The 21,531-nt window shown below is 37.3% G+C and overlaps 2 long non-coding RNA genes across 12 annotated transcripts in view; one reads left to right on the top strand and one right to left on the bottom strand.

Annotated features, from left to right (window-relative positions):
• The window catches only part of LOC110967283 (uncharacterized), a 340,473-nt gene that overhangs the window by 244,035 nt on the left and 74,907 nt on the right, over positions 1 to 21,531 (bottom strand). The gene's annotated exons all lie outside the window — the stretch shown is intronic.
• On the top strand, positions 3,126 to 7,513 carry LOC127531786 (uncharacterized). Of its 2 annotated transcripts, XR_007938888.1 has the most exons (3): positions 3,126 to 3,408; positions 5,267 to 5,332; positions 5,485 to 7,513. It is a non-coding gene; the product is annotated as an uncharacterized LOC127531786 (long non-coding RNA). The 2 variants fall into 2 exon arrangements; XR_007938887.1 differs by lacking the exon at positions 3,126 to 3,408 and having other exon boundaries at positions 5,086 to 5,332.

Here is a 21,531-nt window from a genome sequence, read left to right as displayed (position 1 = left end):
ATTTCTATATATAACTGGAGTATTATTATATATCTCTAATATAATAATATTTTTGAAGGGAAATAGTGCAAATGAAAAATTGATTTAATAACTTTTTTTGCCCATTTTTTTTACTTTGTTTATCACAAAAATATTCAGTAAAATCACAGAAAAAAAGATTCACATATTGACTTTTTTTTAAAAAAAAGAATTTCATAAAAGATTACAGCATTGTATACTGTATTTAAGCAACCAAAAATATTATTTTACAGATATCTGCTGCTTAAAATGACTAGTCTTGTGTCATAAGGACTCAAAAATTACAGATAATATTCAGTAAAATCGCAGAAAAAAATATATATATAAGCAAAGGCCAAAGCTGTAACTAATGTCCACACATATATCTGCTATTATTTAACAGAAATATGTGTATAGAATCATAATTTTGCAGATTTAAATGCAGTAAAGAAGAAAATTAAAATCAGAAAAACCCAAACAAACCCTAACACTAAACTGCCATTTGTAAAAATACAAACAGACATGTGATGTGGACCATGAAATCACTCTGTTTTGACTGCCAGTTTTGCAATTAAAAAGCAGTTATTTTTTCCTGATTTTCCCAGTTTTGTTTGATTTGAGATAATATCTAGTAGAATCTCTCAAAATAAAGTCTGAATTTCCATGTTCCGAGGCTTCCTCTGCCTGGTTTTGCAGCTCCTCCCTCCTCCTCCATCCCTGTTATCAGGTAAATCTGGGCATTCTGGAAAAGTTCTGGGGGATGAACGTCGCCTGAGGCTGTGAGTTTTGCCCCATCTGTCACAGATCTGCAACGGCCTCGGCTGCCAGGAGGGACGCCACCTCCTCCCACTCTTCCTCTTCCTCCTCCTCCTCTTCCTCGCTCAGAGAAATAAAGCAGCAGACATGTGTTGCGTGTTCGCTGATTAATTACGTAAAGATTATGGTCTAGTATTTGTCGAGTGGTATTTACCTGCGCTGCTCTGCTGCGGCGAGAACAAGCGTAAACACAGACGACACAATCAAGGTGCTGATCAAATACATCAGCAAATGAAACATGAATCAAACGCAGCAGCTTGGCTTTCAGCAGCTTCCTGAGGTACGGTAGTATTTGATTATAATAGTCTGCGGGCTCACGGGAGGAAAGAAACCAACTCAAACAAACACTTAGACTACAGGTGGAAGAAAAACAGCAAAATGTTTCCTGTCTAAAGAGGAAAACTGTATTTATATTACATTTGGACATGAATAAATGGGATTTGTGTTAATGTGTGCGTTCAACATGGGAAGATTGTTATCTGGATATGAAAATGTAAATATTTAGCGATATGGACGACACCGTTTGTCCTATACTGATATTAAACTTTACGCCATTACAACAACAAAATATCAAAAAACTATGAAAATCTGCCCGACAACAGCACACACACACACACACACACACACACACAAAAAAACAAAAACTGTGGAATCCTGTAAAATTAACTCTGGAAACACTGAAAAAATGCTAATTAAAAGAACAACTTTTGCTTTGATGTGGACAATAACTTTTTGTACAGCTCACATTTAATTAATACTTTTTTTCTGTGACTTTATTGTAAATAACAGTAAAAATATTTTGCATTTTTCAGTCCTTTCATTGTGTTTTCAGTCCTTACATAATTGTAATTCAAATAATATTAAATATCTGTCAAATAATTACATTTTTGCTGATTTAAGTTCAGTGGAAGAGTGTAATTTTCATTCTCTTTTTCAAAAAAAGAACAAATACTTGAGAGAATATGGATTGTTGATGTAAACATCATGTACATTTTGGACCTGTTTTTTGCTTTGTGCAGTCAACATGTAAATTGTTGTCTGTGTGTGGGTGTTTTTGGTGAGAATTAAAGTTATCAATAATTAAAAAAAACCTGGAAGATGTGAAAAAAAAAAGTAAATATATTATTTTAATACTCAATACACATATTTTAAAATTTCAAACAATTTAAATATTTTCAAAATAGATATATTTTGCTTGGTTAAATACCACAAAAATATATTAATATATATGTTAATAATTCTAATATATTTAAATAAACTATTTACAGACTAACCCTGTTTTGTTTTGTTTTTTTACAGGTAAAATCTTTTTCTGTGATTTTACGAGATGTTGGCGAGTAAAAAAAACTTCTTTACAAAACAGATTTTTTTTTTTTAATTTTGCAGTCTCCATTAATTTTTTCAAATGCATTACTTCAAAAAATACGTTACATAACCACTACCATGGTAAAAACTAATCCATGCCACACTTTAGAAATGTGTAAAGTTGAAATAATTCAGTTGTACCTGCTCAAAACAAAATAATTATACATGAAGCTTCACCCTGCAAGTTCACAGGATTTGCTTGTTTTTGAGGCTTTTACCTGCACACTGTAATTTTAAAGTACAAATGATAACTGCTTACTTCACACGATACGTCTTCTAGCGCATAAAAAACAACTTACAGACATGCCAGAAGGCTAAAGGTAACTGGATATACATCATTAATTGGTGTTTTGTCACCAAAAAGAAAAAAATATCTGAAAGCAAAAGAAAAAAAAATGTGCATGTCTGCAGCGCAAAGTGACCCAAAACAACCTCAATGAACTTGTAAAGGAATGACTATGACTCATCTGATGCAGATTGTGCTCGTATTTTAGCAACAAAATCCGAATCACGAGAAAAATCACATCATGTATTTCTTGGGAATCTTCAACAGCAGCATTTGTTTTTGTTTTTTTAACCAAATATCACCATCCACATGTTACCAACTGCCAGGTTCAGGTAGATATTGATTGTCTGCTGTTGTAAAAACCCAAATACAACTGGATTATCCTGCAAAAAGAAATAGCTGGAACATGAGTTTTACGCACCAGACTTGTTACATGTTTCATTTAAAATATCATTCTGGGCTCAGCTGAAACAGAACAGACTCGAGGTGACCCTTCAATGCCACATGTGGCTCTGAATCTAGAAATATTGACAATTAAACATGTCGTAAACTTATCTAACATCTGCAGCAGCACACTGAGGGTTAACAGCGGTCCAGAGGAAATGCCTAATTCATCCACTTCAGTTTGGTTCCTCTCAGAGCTATTTCCTCTTGGAAGAGTCCTACAAAGCGCTGCCAGATCAACGAGCATGAATCATCTCGATATAGACTCCCTTTTTTTTCATCTTACACTCTCAGCTGATGCGTTTATGCAGGAGAAAGATCAAACGTGAGCGGCGGAAGAAGAAGAAGTTGAAATTCCGTGAATGTCAGAGGTCAGAGAGTTCAGAAACTGCATGTACGGAGCGACGCTGGATGTTAGAGATGATGGAGCGTGGCAGTGGGTGTTGAAGGAGGAAAACTGGTGTGTGGAAGTCCAGGAAGACGAGCAGACCACAGGCGAGGTAATGTTTCTGTTCTGATATCGGTTTTGGATGAAGGAGTGAAGCATGAGGCCAAGATTTGGAAAAAAGGTGAGTTTCAAAAGCGGTGCAATTTTGAGGAGAAACAGGATGACAATTCACCTTTCAGATGATAAAACAGCAGAAAAACGTGGTTTGTTATCAGTGAGTTAGTTGAAGTAGAGCGAAACATATTAAGCTATAAGGGATGACAACAGTCAACAGTCTGTTTGCAAATTTAAAGAAAGTGATGAAGGTTCGCATGAACATTTAACTAATTCCTTCTTTAATCCACTCGCTGCCAAGTTTTATGAAATTCAGCCGAATAGTTCTTAAATAATCCTGAGCGTACACTTATATGTCAGGAAACTGGTAAAATTTCTATATATTTGCGTAAAAAAACATCAAAATGTAACAAGTTTTTCTGTTTTCTATGCTCCACCTCTTCTGCAAGTGTCCTTAAATTGTTCCTGGTAGTTTTAATCTTGTTAAAAGACAAACTGCAGTGAGAACATCGGCTCGGCTCTGGCCTTGGCGGAGGACGAAGCATATTTCTACGTGATGATTTGTGGCAATAAACTCTGTGTGTGAGCTGATAATTGATGACTGTTTGTTCTCTGTGTTCTTGGCTGACGCTACGATGAAGGTCTGTGTTCACTTTACTTGAAAGGCATGTTATCTTTAAAGATTTGACTAAATGACACCCTTAATCAGAGGTAGAAACTGTAAAAACAGCAAGAATCGTCTGATTTTCAACTTTCCGGCAGCCCTTTAACTAATCATGCATGGGAAATTAACCAAATATAAGCTTAGAATTTGGATTATTCTACCTGTTTTATTTAAAATTTTGGCAAAAAAATAAACCGTTTTCATTCAATTTGAAGTTTTTGAAATGGTACACTCAACGTGGCATAAATTCTGGACTATTCGGATGAACTGCAGGCAGTGTTTACGCTACGCAAAGTGTGGGCACAAATAAAGAGACTGACATGAAAATTCAACATATTTGAGCAATAAAATCAACGTGGCATGGCTCAAAAGTTGTAAACACAGCAGCAAATTGTTGGAAGATGCATCCAGCATGGTGAAATCCACCGTGTAGAAGTTTCAAAAATAGTACAGTATATAGAGAGACAAAAGTTGCTAATTTCAGTAGTTTTCGGTTTTTGTTAAAGAATCAAAAGAAGTCAAAGAAATTCATTTCTTGTGTCTTTCTTTTTATGGTTTATGGTATTACAAATGTGTCATGCTATCTGTCACATCAAGCTTCCATTCAGCATCTTAAGACTTGAAGGATATTTGATGAGTGCTAAGTTCTCGTTACTTCTACATATGATTGTGCTGCTTCAAGAGGCGTTTGGAACTTTATATTGTCGTGAAAAATGAGCCTACAGTGAGTAAAAATGCCCAGAAACTGGTCAGAGTTCAGAGTTTAACCCTCGTGGCGTCCTGCGGATCAAAATTGACCCGTTTTAAAGTTTGTAAATGTGGGGAAAAAATATAGATTTTCACAGTGAAACTTATGATGTCCACATTTTCAACTATTTTGGGAAATCTTTGAACATTTTTTGTTTGAAAAAAAATGTTAAAGATGTTTCTTAAGAACATTCACAAAAAATCAAAATTAAAGAAAATCTTAGAAGTTTTACTGATATATATGTAATCACTTTAGATATTTTTGGAAATTTTTTTACTCATTTTGTAAAAATATTCACAAGAATTTTCTTGCCAATGTGGTTTTTTTTAAATAAAACTTTTAAAGGAAACTTTTAAGGAATTCTTGGAATTTTCTTACTGAAGGTTTAGCAAATTTTCAGAAATTTGGAAAATTCTTTTGCTGAATTTTTGGATTTGTTTTCAGGTAAGGAAACCATACTGTTTGGTGCCCGTAAATGAAGACAACAGGAGGGTTAAGGTAAAAATGCAGGTAGTAGCTCAAAATTTTTATTTTAAAGAATTATTGAGTCTGATTTTTGCTGTTTTTGCTGCAATCTGTCGCATCAAGCTCCAATACTTGCAGGATTTTTGCTGCTTTTCTTTTCCAAATTTTTATCTCCATATGAAATGTCAACTTTTCAGGAACTACAAAAAAAGAAGACAAAGAAGAAGAAGAAAAAAACAGCCTTCCTTAACTTGACAGCAACACATTTTGGTTTTTGTTTGTTTTGAGAGTTGTGGACTTTTCCCATCCCTGCAGAGCAGAGTGTCGTCTTTCTGCCGAAGCTGCTACATGGAATTTCGGCAGCGCTGGAGTAATGAGGTTTTCACAGGATGGCAATAAGAAAATAAAAAGAAGAAGAAGGAGAAGGAAAAAAGAAAAAACAACGGTGGCTCTCCTCTCTCTCATTTTTTTTTTTTTTTGGAAGAAAACTCTGCAAACGTTCCTTGGAGTGGATGGGATGAGGAGATAACGAAACAGACGGGAGGTTTTTACACGAGAAGCGAAATCTGCTAACGGGAGCCAAGCAAAAGCAGAAACTACAGCAGAGGCCAGAAGAGAAGCAGAAAACATGGGCCTCTTTCAAATCAGGGAGAAAAAAAAAATAGAAATCAAACAATTAGAAAAAGAATTGGGAGAGAGGCAGAGGATTAAACTGCTTCTCCCTTCTTTTCTAACAAACTAACTAATGAAGAAAGTCTGGGGTTGTTGAGGACAAATCTCGCCGAGGATAATAAAAAAAAGTGCACCTTCTGAAACATATGGACACTTGGCACATTTCTTGGCACCCTCTTAATAGTTCCACTCCCAAAGTCAGATTCTGTGGTTTTCGAGTGCCGCTGCTGCATATGGAAGTGTTAAACTTTTTGTCACCTTTAATTGACATCACATTGCGCCGATTGAACTCTGAAACGCCGCGGTAAACACTTTCCCCCACCGGTGCCGATCGACCCGAGCGAAGGGGAGGAAGGAGGAGTCGGAGGAGTCGGAGCAGGCGGCGGCGGCGTTCTGGTTGGGGCCTTTTTTTTTTTTCCCCATCATTTCTCGCTCGCGGTGATGCAGAGACTTTGGGAAAGAAAAGGAGAAGCTAAGTGCAGTGAAACGGCATAAGACATCAAAATTAGGACTGTGTGTGTGTGCAGTGTGAAGTGGAATGAGTTATCAAAAATGGCTCATATTAGGTAGGTTGACTCTCCCTTCTGGGCAAAGATCTTTGAGAAGCAGCGCCGGGAAACAGAAGATGTGGAATGTTCTAAAAAAAAAAAAAAAAAAAAACTCTGGTTAGCAGCGGCTCTCCCTTGGACATTGGTTTTTAAAACGGAGGGTGTGGGCGGAGTGACGAGACACATGATTGATTAATGACTTACTTTTCCACTTAAAGGCCACAGCTACTCCTCACTCGGCTCCAAAGTCGAGTTTCATTTAACTTTAATTTATGAGGGAACGCTAAGGTAAGGCTGGATCGGCGCTCGTCGGCTCACTCAGGAGACAAGGTTGGTGTCAGGAGAGCGTTCGCTTGTCTTGGTGGAGGAGATGCGAGCGAGTGTGTGCGGCGTGGAAGCCTTCAGACTGCGCGTTTGAGGCTGCGTCATAAATAATGCACTCCGTCTAAAAAGGGAAGGCTCTCCAATTAATGCACAGACAAATGGGGAAACTGAAAAAGACAACTTTGCACACAGATAAAATTCTCTTTTTTGTCCTTTCCTACCCCCTGTTGTGCAAAAGTACTCCGCATCACCTCGGAAAAAAAAAAAAAAGTCCAAGACAGAAGCGATATTCTGCCAAGTTTGGAGCCTTTAAAGCACCAGTGTGCTAAATTCTGCCGTCTTATGTGTTAGAAATCCAGTTTTGTCCTCGTTTGTGTTGTTAAAGTTGAATTTCTTCACCTATAAGATGAGTTTCTGATCCTCGTTTTGATCCTGTTTGGCTTTTGCACGCTGCCATATGTTGTTTTCTGCATCATCTTTGCATTTCATAACGCTTAAAAATGAGATTTAGCAAATGTCAGAGGGGATATTTGGTTAATTAAAGGTTAAAAAGAAAGCAGTTTTGGGTTTCTATCTTTACTCAAGAGGGGGGAAAATCAGCATTCTGCTTCTTTTTCTTGTTTGATATTAGAAAATGTGTTTACTGTTTAGTGGAAGGCATTAAAAAAGAAGAAAACAGTCATTCTGTGCTTTCATATGTCAGAGTTGATGAATTTGATGCAGAATGACATGAAATGTGGAGTTCATTTCAGCAAGGCTGTTATTAGGACGGATTCCAACAACCTGACAGTTATTTAGGTATGCATGGCTTCCTCTTTCCTTCTTCATAAAATTCACATTCACCTATTTGCATGTAGTACCTCAACGCATCGTGTCGCCGAACGCTGTGCTAAAAGCCCTCAGCTCAGGTGTGTGTTTCCAACTCAGCTGCAGGGAACAAAATACAAATGCATATTTTATAGAGCGAAAACCTCAAAGCCAAACCTAGATATTAGTCACTTTAGTAATTAAAAATGTATATTGCTCTGTGCCGTCTCACATTGTGCATTATTAAAGACGGGATTTTTTTTTTCCTCTCTGCTCTCCTCAAACTTACATCGGCTCAAAAGGATTTTTAATGCAAAACACTCCCTCAGAGTGGCTGTGTGCACTTCAGTCGACTCCTCCGGGTGAATTAGCAGACATGTAGCAGATGAGAAAAACACGGTGAATTTGTATTGGCAGCAGTTCCTGCGCAGGTGCCTCAGACAGGGTGTATTGTAATTACTGCAAATCACATTTGTTGGAGGAGGGAAAGCGCAGACAGTCGAACAAGATATATAAAGACAAATGCAGATTTACCACGAAATAGCAAAAAGGATTACTGTGAATAAAGTGATTTAGTTTGGACTGAGTGGAGGAGATTGTGATTTTAACAAACAGGTTTGATGGCTACAAGAAAAAAGAAAAAGCAGAACAGAAAGATCACTTTTATGCACCAGAAATCCACCTTCTCTGCTATCAAATCTGTCAGCACAGAAAAAGGTGGACATTCTAATTATAAATCCAAATTCTGACACGTTAACAGTTAATCTATAGTAAAACCAAACCACTAGCACTTCGACAATTTGAGTTTTATGAAATAATAATCAAAAGTAGGAGAGTTTGGAGATTTCTGGTGTACATTGGGTATAGTAGGTCACTTAAAATCTTTTCTTTGTGTGTTGAATTTTTTTTAAATTTATCATCTCTCAGTGCTGCTTTAGTATGAGAATTTGACCAAAGATATATTTAGGTCACCATACCACTACAACCGTGTTCTTTTTAAAACTATGAATTAGTAAACCCTTTTAATTGCAGAGACACTGCAGGATTACAATAGACAAATGGGGAAATTGAAGGAAAGGAAGATTAAAAAAAAAAGTAGAATAAATTTACAGAACAGACAAACAGACACACAGAGAAATAAACAAAAAAGAGCAAAATGCAGAAATTAAATACTTCTTCATTACGAATCATGTTTTTCATCTTTTCTGGCACAGATTGGCTTCCATATCGCTTACACAGCAATACGTATTTTGTTATTTGGGCGAACAAATCCACATAAAGGCATTTTCTTGAACAATTCATAGCTGAAGTGTTAAGGCATTTGCATTAAGTTAAAGCACTTCAGCAACAAGCTAAATAGTTTTAAGTTAATTATGTTGAACATTGAGAAATGCTAACATAACCTTAACGTAAATGCTAAAATTAGGAAAACACACACATGGATGATAATTAAAAATACATGACACACAGAAAACCAGACAGAAAAAAAGAGAAAAAAATAAACATTTAATATGTCTTCCTAACTTTTGCTTCTTCTTTTTTTATTGGCACAAATGGGTGTCCATATAGGCTTCTTACAGATCTGTATGTCTTTTGGTATTTGGGAGAATTACTCCACTGAAAGACATTTACAGGCGAAGAATTAAGTCGTTAAGTTATATTACTTAAGTTGCAACAGGAGGAGACTAATTAACTAACAAACTAATCTAGACGATCATATCTGGAAAACATAAACACACGCAAAGAAAACTTACAAAAATAAAATACAAACAACATTCAAGCATACACAGGGGGGAAAAAAGAAAAACACCAAAAAATATAAATAACTCTTCCTTGCTGTTTATCTGTTTTCTTTCCTGGCACAAATGAGCCTCCATAGCTGACATATTAATATATGCATTTTGCTATTTGGGTGATTTCATCCAATTAAAGACATTGAAAGGTGAAGAGTTGCGACATTTAAATAAATTTTAAACCGTGCAACAACAAGCTAAATGGTTCAAATTCACAAGTTGCAACAGGAGGAGACTACTCAACTTGAAATGCTAATTCAGATGTTCAAATTCAGATACATAAAAACATACAAACATGTCTTTTTTGTTATTTGGGTGAGCTAATCCAATCTAAAAACTTTACCGGTAAATAGTAAATGCATGTATATCAAGTTAAAACCTTGCAACAACAAGTTAAATGTCGCTAAGTGAAAGCAAAAACTCAGAATAGAAATGTGAAATGCTATTATAAGTCAAACACAAAGAAAAAACACAAAAACAAATACACACACAAAACACACACACACACACCAAAGGATCCATAGAAAAAGAGAGAAATGGAAAAAAAATGTAAAAATTCTTCACAGCTTTTGCATCTATTTTTTCCTTTATCTATTAGTGGCATAAACGGGCATCCATAGACACATCCAGATCTACAAGTGTGTCTGTAATTGGGCTGAATTAATCCATTTAAAAGGTATTTATCTCGAATTAAAACACTGAAACCACAACTTAAATACAATGATACACAATAATAAAGCACTCAGAGAAAACATTTCATTTAACTTTCAAATTAGAACAACATGCAACGCCACAATTTAGCTCGACTCTAACATCTATTTAATGACTGCACGAGGCCCAACATATCTTTACTTACAAATTAAAATACAGAATTACAAGCTGCTAATTCCCTCAGAAGATGCACACATGTGACACAATTACATACATGCTTTGGCACCTACAGAACTGAATGTACTGCATGGTAAAAAAGAAACAAAAACCACACACACACACAGCAGTTAGTTTTGCAGCAGACCTTTCATATTAGTCACGAGGCGTCTTCCACATAAAGTTTACACTGCCTAATCTATTACCCTCTAAATGGGATTTTAATTGAATTGGCGTCAAAACGACAAACAATGACGCCTCTGTTGCAATTAATAAAATCACAGCGCAGAATCTATGAGGCTTGATATGAACCTCCATTCAGATCAAGTTCATTAATGTAAATGCAAGCCATTCAAAGAGGCTCCCAATTTTTCAATCACCCCCCTCCCCCTCGCTCACTCCTCCTTTTCCTCCCTCCTGCCTCCGATGGTTTGATTTTGAAAAGGAGGCCCCAAAAATGAGAAGAAAAAGGGAAAATAAAAAGGGGGTGCAGGGGGGAGAAGCGATCAGATGTGTTGGTTTTGTTGTGATAAAGATGAAAAGATGACACCTTTTATTCAGCAGCACTGAGACAGTTGGCGAGATAATTGTGGACGGAAAACAAATCGGTGGAAATCTTTCAAGAGAAAGTTGTCGTTCGGTTGCTTGGATGTATTTGCTCGCCGAGTGATTGGTGGGTAAATTCTAATAAACTTGTGATTTTGAAGAAGCAGCCGCGGCCATTAAAACTGAGAAATAACCGTCATTGCTCGTCTTACAAAGCGGCTACACTGTTTTTGTTTTTATAAATGAGAGCCCTTCTGCTACCAGTGGCTGAGTAAATACAATGAGGTGATTAAAAGGGGGGAATGCTTTAAGCGCGCCGCTAATTAAATGGGTATGCTAATGCTGTCATATTTAGCAGATGGAAGAAGAATCACTTAAGTGTAATGCACATGTTATGGTATTTTTCGACATGACACGGAGGCCCTCGTGGGATCGCTCGCCGCCGCGTCGCGTTTCACAACTACGCGCAAAACACACATCTTCAGCGACACTATCCAGCCTGCAAACTTGTGAGTGTGTGACTGCAGCGGCCCCGTCTGCAAACACACTCAGAGTGCAGATTTAAATCAAATGTGTCATTTCAGGAAGTCGCGGCGCTTTATGCTTTTTAGAACAAAGAGTTAAAGATCTGTATGTGGAAAGAGAAGAAAAAGAAGAAAAAAAATAAACTCCTGCTGTGATTTTTTGCCATATTTCATCACAGATTGCAGTTTTAGCTGTACAAACATTGCTATAAAGCAGAGCTGCTGTGCACACAGAAGTAACGCGATTGGCTGAATCAAATTCAAGAGGGCGGGGCTTAAGTTTATTTCAAAATAGAATAAAAAGTCAGAATTGAAACCAGGTGACTTCAAGTTTGCTGTATTTAAATAGAGCTGCAGTAATTATTCGATAGATCTCAACTATTTAATTAATAACCAGTTATTCTGACAGCCAGTGTGAGTTTATTTGAAACACAAATGTCTAAATATGTGTGTATTTTCTGGTTTTGAGATGTTTCATCAAGCATTTAAACATTCTACATTAATCTTGAACTGTTCTGATAATTTCTGAGTCTTTCTTTTTTTAGAAAAACAAGTCAAGTTTATCAGATTTTAGCTTCCAAAATATAGATATTTTCTGGTTTTGTTCTCCTTTGCAACAGTAAACTGGGTATGCTTTGAGTTGTGGACAATTGGAAGATGTCATTTTGGACTTAACACTCCCTAAAACAGATTCTGTGGTTTTTTTGCATGTCTACCTTTATTTAGCAGTTTTCTTTATGTATAGGCAATATCACAACTTTGTAAAAAGTTTCAATGAATTTAATGTCAAATATACATTTTACATTCACCTCTAAGGGGCCGTTTACACGAGGACGCTTGCAGGTAAAAACGTCAAAATATTTCAACAAAACACCCTTTCGTTTATACGAGGACGGCATTTTGGGGGCTTAAAAACGCAAAAATTTGAAATCAGCCTCCAGAGTGGAAAAGTTGAAAACGCTCCGCCGTTACGTTTCCGTCTAAACAGCAAAACGCAAAACTTCGCCGAGATCTGACCACGTCGCGTACGCGATTACGTCACATACGTGCGCCGGTGCTTTGGTTTGTCGGCCGGTACAAGGAAGTAAACAAAGATGTGTGATTATTTCCATCCTTCGTACCTTCAAGCAACTCTGGCAGCTCTATGTACACTACAGGAGTCGTACCAACAAACGTACAGAATCTGTACAGATTCCATTCATGAACATTTACCACGGCGGAGATCCGAAAAGGGAGATAGTACGCATGCACGTAGACATGGCGGGGTTTTATCACAACGCCACCCAGCTGCCTGGCATGCATATCCAATCGAATTCCACACACTATAGAGTCACCGTATATACGCAGATTTCCTTCAAAACCGCTCGTCTTAACGTGAAATGACAAGACGCTACTTTTGCATTTTCTGTTAAGATGGTCCTCGTATAAACCTAGCCTCAGACAGAAAAAACATTCTTTCAATATATCATCTCAATAAGTCTAACAACATTCAGCATGGCTTTTACTAAACTGTGTATTTTTTGCTGCAGAGGTGAGAAAGAAAATTAGAAAATACGTGTTTTTGGAAGATTTGTGTGTTTAAAAGACAGAAAAATATGACAGCAAATAAGAAATTTTATACCTCTATTTTTCCACTTTTCTGCAAGTGTAGACAACTTTGCACCACGATGCAATAAACAATGATGAAAAATGGGCTTAGATTTGCAAATGTATTAAACATTATTGACAGTATATGCAACCAAGACTGAAGACTCAACACATTACACATTAAAAAAGCCTCAAAAAGACTTAAAAGCTGATCTAATGCATATGACAGGATGATATAATAACTTTATCTCCTAAATAACCGAAACAAAATCACTAAAAAAAAACTGTTAAAATCCAAACTACAACCCTGTCTGAAGTCTGTCACTTTTCAGAGAATAGTCTGACGTCTATATTAGTGACTTTTAGCACTGCTGGACCAATGACGGAGGGTTAGTTAGTTATTCTGTGGCTAACGTTTCCTGTTTCATATTTGAAGAGCAAAGAGCTCGGCAGTTCAACTTCTTTCTGGATTTATGAGACAGAATTGGTTGTTAAGACTTCATTTATCATGTTTGGGTTGGTCCCCAAGCTACATAGAAGAAAACTTTGCCACAAATTAGCGAAATACAGATCATCAGGTGGACTTTTTCTTTTAGTCAAGAGTTAAGTCACAGAAATGGGCTTTAAAGCTTTTGGCATCAGCTCTAGAACAAAATGAGGAGATAAAACTTGAAGAATCAGTTTATTAAAACCCATTTCTACATACATATTTTCATGTGGTAGCACCTTTTTATCACCTATGGTTTGTGTTTTTGCATCTTTTATTTGACCTTTTTGCATTGTCTCATGGGGAACATTTTCTTGCTTTGTCTGTAAAAGCACATCGGAAATGCATGAAACACAATAAATACCAACTAGTGCATTGCTACGAAGGCAAAGACAGAGTTTGAGTTGTTTTATTTTGTGTCAAAAAGATGTTGATCACCTATATTCACGCACAGGGTTTCAAAAGCAACATTCTGGCTTGGAATCAGCGACTACTGCATTAAAAGCAGGTGGACGTCTTGCAACATGCCCACAAACATGCAGAGTGTGTCCAAAGAGACAAAGAACAAAGCTAACTGGCTACAAGAACAAGTCTGAAAGCTTCCAAATGGCTGGCTGGAGCCGGGGGTCCATCAGTCCACTTTCAATCCAAATTCAAAACGCCTTCATTATCGCCGTTCCCCGCCCAGAGACCAGTCCAGTCAGCCCACCGCCGTCACCGCTCATCTACGCTATCTGCATGTTTCCCTAATTATGGTCCGTGTTTATTCCCTGGAAGACTAACTTCCAACAGAGATGGCAGGTTGTGTAATCAAAAGTCTTACTCCCGGGGCTCCCAAAATGTAACTGTGTGTAAATGAATATTTCCGAACTTCATCTGGGGAGACACCATTAGCGTCAAAATGTTCTGACACATTTGTTTATTCCTGGAGCTTTCCGAGCGCTTTGTTACTGGCAAATGAATAAAACCTCAGAGATCGGCGCAAGGTATGATCATTTCTAAAAAGTAGAATACACGAGCTAACTCGCCATTAGAGAAGACAATGAGCAATCAGTCGAGTCGGCCTCAAAGTTGAGCCACACAAAGGGCATTTTTTAAGGCTTTTATAGAAAAACAACAACAACAGCCGGAGAAACAGCCCTTCTGCCGTTACATGTCACCAGGGAATCCAACTTTACGGTCAAATTATAAGTTTTGAATCTTCTTAAAGACAGACGCATTATTCTTTTAACACATCATTTCCAAATGACTTTAAGCCTCCACATTCAGCACTGTGCAGTGAAAGTGTCGGAAACCTAATATGGACAGTTTACTCAAAATTAAGCGCAACTTTTATTAAATTTCAAACCTTTTGTTGCATAAGTGAGGAAAAAATACAAGAAAAGATGTGTTTTTGGAAGATCTGTATGCTTAAAAGAGACCAAAGGAAAAAACAAACTACCCCCAAAAACACAGAAAAAACAAGTATTTTCCGCTCTAATAATCTTTTTTCTTTGAAGCGCACAACATCACAACGTAGAACAACATCCAACAAACACTGAGAAGCCACCACAGTAAACACAACAGACAGTATTCAGAAATCTGAAAGGGTCGTATCACAGGTTTTCGCCCACAAAATACAGATTTTAATGATGAACTGGTTAAAGTCAAAATAAACTAAACTAATCAAACTAACTAATCACCAACTATTTTGACAGTTTATGATTCAGGTGAGTCATTTTTAAAGGTGAAAAAAAGCCTACATTTTCAGATTTTAGCTTCTTAAATGTGAATATCTTGTGGTTTCTTTGTTCTGCTGTGATAGTAAACTGGATATACTTCACTTGTGGACGAAACAAGCGGTTTGGGAAACACTGATGGACATTTTTTCACCATTTTTGACACTTTATATACCAAACCACTAATGAATTAATCAAGAAAATAAGGACAGATTAACCGGCAATGTAAACAATGCTTAGTTGCAGCTCTGCTTAACTCAAGTGTCCGAAAACAGAAAAATCACAAAGATGGGGGAAAAAAAGGTTTAAAAATACAAATAAAATTTAAAATATCATGTAGGATTCTGTATGAAATAAGACATATCTTAACAATGGTGACTAAAAGGTTTCAAAGACAAACTAGTTAGAACCAGTGATGAGTTTTGCCTGAGTTTAGCAGAATATTAAGTGACATGTTTTCCTGAAAATGCATCCAAATCAGTATTTCAATCATGTTTTTTGAATTACAACTCATTATAAAGTAACATTTCTTCAGTATCATGTTGTAGTTCGTGTGTCATGATCTCATTTTTGGCTCCAGTCATTGGTCGGTGGTACAGTTCTTGAAAATGGCTTCAAAAATCCGAGATTCTTTCAAGTTACCGCAGAACAAAAAGGTGATTTTAATAGCAAACCAGTGGAGCACAATGCGCAAAAACCAAAAGAGAAAACACAAATGAGCCACTTCACATCGCTTTACTTCTCTCCTGCTCTCTGTGCTCACTTGAGTACTTGTTTTAGTACAGCCTGATTGATTAAAAAAAACTGTCCTTGTTTCCAGATTTTATAGTTTATGTTGTCAGACGAAGAAAATTGTGTGAAATAGAGGCTAAAGCGCAGCTCATAAAGACAGATAAAATCCTGATTTTACAACTGCTGTCATCCAACAACTGATTAGGCTCACTTTGCAACCAAAGTCAAAGAATAATTAGTGCTCGTTGGAGTTTGTTGATGACGATTTGTTGGAGTTTAATTAAAAAAAAATGCATTTCTTCCATTATAGATTAAATAATAACCCCTCTTTTAACTTATTCTTGACAATTTTGCACTTTTATTTCATACTATGCTGTATTAAACAATTAAGTACAGTTTGTCAGAATTAAATAAACTTGAAATCATGTTGCTTTTCTGGAGGAAAATTAAATTAGTCAACTATTTTGTAGAACAGTCCATAGATTCATCAATAGAAAAACTGTCATTAGAAGCAACCTTGATGTTTTTCTTTATTGCAGTTGTTCCCTTTGTTGTTGGGACATTAAATTAGTACTTCAGGTGCTTCTTCGTAGCATAAAATCAGACTGTACTTGCTGTAAAGGTCAGTACACAGTCGGGAATTTCACAGTTTTCCGAAATTTTGGGTCCCTTCGGAAAAAGACCTGTGGAAAACTGACCCAAACCCAATCTGAAAAAAAAATTAATTTTCACAAAAATGGCAACCCAAAAGGGAGCTGGGGACAGTCTGTCTCCATCCAAAATAGAAGCAAAGATAATTAGACACTATCCAATTAACACTCCACGGTCAAACAGACACGAATCAAAGTACATTCGCCAACAACAACAAAAGACCGGGGCAAAACCTTGGAAATCCGACACGCTGACACAAAGACCCGAAACCTGAAGCAACAAAATGAACCCCATATATGTAAAATTAGAGCAAAAATCATATTTATTAGCGAGAACACAATCCTCCTTGAGACACTTTGACACACATCAGCACAGCTATTTCCAGCTCTATTTATTCCGTATTCTTCTTCCCACAGATAACTGGTCAAATATAGACAATATGAGCATTTTACTTGCAACAATCAGCGAGGAAAAATTGGCTCAACCGACACACTCCGCCATCAAACCGAAACATCAGATCAAACGACGGCTGACAATCTGAGGGTGGATCTTTTCTTTAAACTGTCAAACTCTGGGTGTGCACTTTGTCACAGCGTCCTCTCCCACACGAAGAGGAATGAAAGAAGAAAGAAACGACATGAATCAGAGACGGGGAGCCTCCAGCGCTGTGGGCTTTTTTTTGTTATCACTCTCATATTGCAAGTACAACCTGGAACAGAGGCTTCGACTCGGGCCGGATCGGCAGCGTCGCCGGATCAAACGGAGCGCACAAGGTGAGGGAACTCCAGTCACCGCGGATTCCCCCTGAAGAAGAATAGCCTCAGGCACACACACACGGGAAAAAAAAATAATAAAAGGGGAAAGAAAAAGCCTCACAAATCGAGGGGGCGATAAAAAAGCCTGGGAGGCACATTAAAAAAATGTCACGTTTTGGAACCATTTGGTAGGGAAAGTTAACCAAATATGAGTGCGGCGTAATGTTCCTTTAAGCTGTCATTTAAACTTATACCTATCATCAGTCGTGGCCGCGGCGTGATGATCCAACGAGCAGCGCACAGTTGATTAACTGCGCCTCATCCAAGCGTTGCTTTCTCTATTTCTGTCAGGCCTAATGGCATTAGATCAGTAATTATAAGATTATTCACAGTTCACGCAGGCCTCACTGTTAACTTTTGAGATATGAGACCATTATCTTCTTCTAATCTCTTTTTCTCTGAATTACAGCGCAGATTCATATCGCCGTTTTGACGGCTCGTATGTCGTCCTCGAGCTGTGTGTCTGTTCAGGTTCCCGTCGCTGCTTTTTGATCACAAGCAACTTCTCGGTTTCTAGAGCGGCTTTGAAAAAAGACTTCTGAGGCGACTTTTACCTACAGACGGGCCGTTTGATCAGGCTTTCTGCTCCAAGTCCACATTTGCAGTGCTCACTCTGTCTGCATGAAGCGATACTGACACTTTCTAGTTATTCTGATGTGTTGTGAAGGCCTTTGATTCAGTCGCTCCTCGACACCACTGAGCGGAGACGCATTGAAAGTACAGTACATACTGGAACTCTGGAGAGGAAGTCATACGGAACTGAGATTTGACCATTTGATTTGCAGCCGCCACCTCCGTTGTAGACAATCTGGGAAACATGGAGTTGCACAACAAAGTGAAAGCAGTTTATTTAGGTATTTCAACCACTAACAATCAATCCTATATCTCTTTTGCTACTTTTGAGGAATGCAAATTTTGTCAGCGTCCCATTTTACCAGTTGCATATTGCCAAAATGAGTCATTCCATGCTTAGCACTGTTGCCTTGCAGCTAGAGGATCCCAGGTTCACATCCCGCCTTGGCCCTGGGATCTTTCTGCATGGAGTTTGCATGCTCTCCTTGGGCATGGGTTGGTTTTCTCTAAGTACTCTGGCTTCCACAGTCCAAAAACATGCTGGGTTTAACTGATAATTCTGAATTGTCTGTAGGTGTGAATGGATGGATGGATGGATGGATGGATGGATGGATGGATGGACGGATGGATGGATCATTCCGTCTTACATAATCACATTTCTGCCCAGCCATCTCTGTTGCCCCTTTGTTTTTAACCTTTTCTACATCTTTTTGGAGGCTTTATGTGTTAGATCGAGCTATTTTTATTGTTGACTAATCTGTCAGTTCCTTTTTGAATAAACAATTAGATGTTTGGTCTGCAAAATGGTGAAAAACGTCCATCACTGTTTCTCAAAGCTCAAGATGACATCTCCAAATGTTTTGTTTTGTCCACAACCCAAATATATCCAGTTTTCTGTCACACATGAGCAAAGAAACAGAAAATATGAAAATATTTAAAATTTGAAAAAAAAAAAAAGAGAAAGGATCGCCCTGCAAATGTGCAAAATAAAGTTTGGCATTTTTAAGACAGTGAAACTAATAAAAAGATCAGAAACAATCAGATTTCTCTGCAGTGGAACAAGGTGTAGCCATGTAACCAACATGAACCAACAGTACTATCGCTGCTGGGACTTTGCAAGAATCTGCCTTGGGTTTAAATGCTGTCTTTCTAAATAAATGTGCGGTCTGGAGTCAGCGTGCAGCCGTTTCTCCTCTCACTGATGTGATTCCTCTGCAGCACAAATGACCACAACTTTTTGAGCCACAGCTCTATCCGAGGTCACCGCACGGATCAAGTTTGGACTTTTGCTGATGTTTGGAAAAGGCGCCTCATTCTGTTTGAAACTTGGATCCGAATGCCAAAATAAAAAAAAGCTCAAAAATGAAGGTGGTGACAAACTTTGGGCAAAACTATGTATGAAAAATCCAACGCCGTGTGCATGGCAGGGTGAAGGTCACCTCCTCCTCCTCACATCCATGGAGTCATCAGAGGGGAGGCAGACGACTCACCCTCCTCTGTAATTAAACACCCAGAGAGGAGCGTCGCAGCGGGGAACAGTGCCTCGTCGCTCCCTGGGGTGAAGCAGAGCCACCAACCAAAGACGAGGAGGAGATGGAGCTGCAGCAGAATGAAGGTTACAGGAAACACAGAAGGTTCAGGTCTCCACTCTGATGCAGCTCCACCTTCTCTTGAGCTGTTCAAGAAGCCTCGAGCCTCACCCACGACCGATAAAACGTCCAAAGAAATAAACCTAAACTTCAAACTAATGTCATGTAAACATAATTTCACAGACACCTCTCCCCTGCACACATCTACCTGCATGCATGTTGTATCATATCCAACAAAATTCTGGATTTTTAAATGTCTTTTATGTCATGTCACATCGTTTTTGTGCTACTTTAATTTGATTACAGCTCAAAAAAATAAGTTTTTGTGCAAAATGTCACTGAAGAATCAAACTTTTGTAATATACCCTACAAAAACCTTCATTTTCATGAACATATTAAGTGACATTTGTGTCTGTTTTATAATTCATGTAATAATAAGAGTTTTCTGTACAACAAACTCAAAAACAAATATATCTGCCTCCTTGCATGTATGCACAACAAGATTCCTTTGTATCATGTCCTAAAAAATGCACACTACAATTAGCACATTTCTGCTACACATATCTGGTTGTAATTTAGTTTCTGTTTCAAAAGAGGCTTTCTTGCACAAATTGTGCCTTTTTTGTCTATATTTCTAATTCAGACACTGGGATGAATTTTCTGTACAATTAATAACTTAAAAAAAAGCCACTAATTTCCGAAATAATAAGAGATAGCCACACTTTATACATATCTACCTGCATGTTTGTGCAAACAAGAGTTATGTTTCTGTACCAAATCCTACAAAAAGCTGCATTTTCTAACACTGCATCTTTCTTTTTAAAGGTAACATCATATTGTTGCTACACCGATCAGTTTTCTGGCTATGAAATGAGTTTTTGCATACATTGTCATGACAAAATTTTGCTTTTCTACTCTGGATTTTTAAAACAACTGACACATGATTGTTCCGTAACAATAAAAACTCAAAAAATGTCATTATTTCCACAAATAACGTCACGTAAACAGACAGCAATACACATATCTACCTGCATGTATGTCCAACAAGAACCAGTTTTTGGTTCATATCCAACAAAATACATCATTTTTTAGTGCAACAAACTTCGTTTTTGTCCGATACCGTATTGCAGCTATTTGATTACAGCTCAGTTTATGAGCTGAAAATGAGTTTTTTGTATGGACAGAATGAAAGCATTATGCTTTTCTTGTCTGAAAAAAAAAAATCAAAAATGTCACTAATTCTCAAAAAAAAATAAGCAATTCTTTACGCATATCTACCTGTGTGTACATGCAAACAAGAACTACATCTTTGTCTAATACCTGATAAAATGCTTTGTTTTTGTAACTCAAAACACAACCTAGGAATTCATTGTTGGTCAGATAGCATCATGTTGTCGATTACAGCTCAATTTTCTGGCTAAAAAAATCCATTTTTGCACAAAATGTCATGAATAAATCTGCATATATGTGCTAACAACAACCATTTTTTGGCAAACATCCAACAAAATACATGTTTTTTTTTAACACTAATTGCTTTGTTTTGTTGTTGCTTTTTGTCAGATACCATATTGCAGCTACACCTTTGATTACAGCTCAGTTTACTAGCTAAAAATGAGTTTTTCTACAGATTGTTGTGATCGCATTATGCATTTCTTGTATTAAATAACTAAAAAAAAATGTCACTTATTTTCCAAATAGTAAGAGAAAGCACTTCTTTACTAAAGACATACCTACTCGAATCTATGGGGAATCAAGAATCATATTTTTGGATAACACCTGACAAAATGCTTTGGTGTTATAGCTCAAATGCAGATTACGTATTTCTTTTTGGCCAGATAGCATTATATTGCCAATTACAGCTCAGTTTTCTGGCTAAAAAAATCAATTTTTGCACAAAATGTCATAAATCTGAATGAATTCATCTGCATGTATGCGCAAGCAACAACCATTTTTTGGCAAATATCCAACAAAATACATCATTTCTAACACTATTTTTTGCTGTTTTTTGTCA

The sequence above is a fragment of the Acanthochromis polyacanthus genome, chromosome 22 (assembly GCF_021347895.1).
Source record: "Acanthochromis polyacanthus isolate Apoly-LR-REF ecotype Palm Island chromosome 22, KAUST_Apoly_ChrSc, whole genome shotgun sequence".
Taxonomy (NCBI): Eukaryota; Metazoa; Chordata; class Actinopteri; family Pomacentridae; genus Acanthochromis; species Acanthochromis polyacanthus.
The sequence above is the reverse complement of the archived record's forward strand: the minus strand, read 5'-3'. Positions and strand labels throughout refer to the sequence as shown.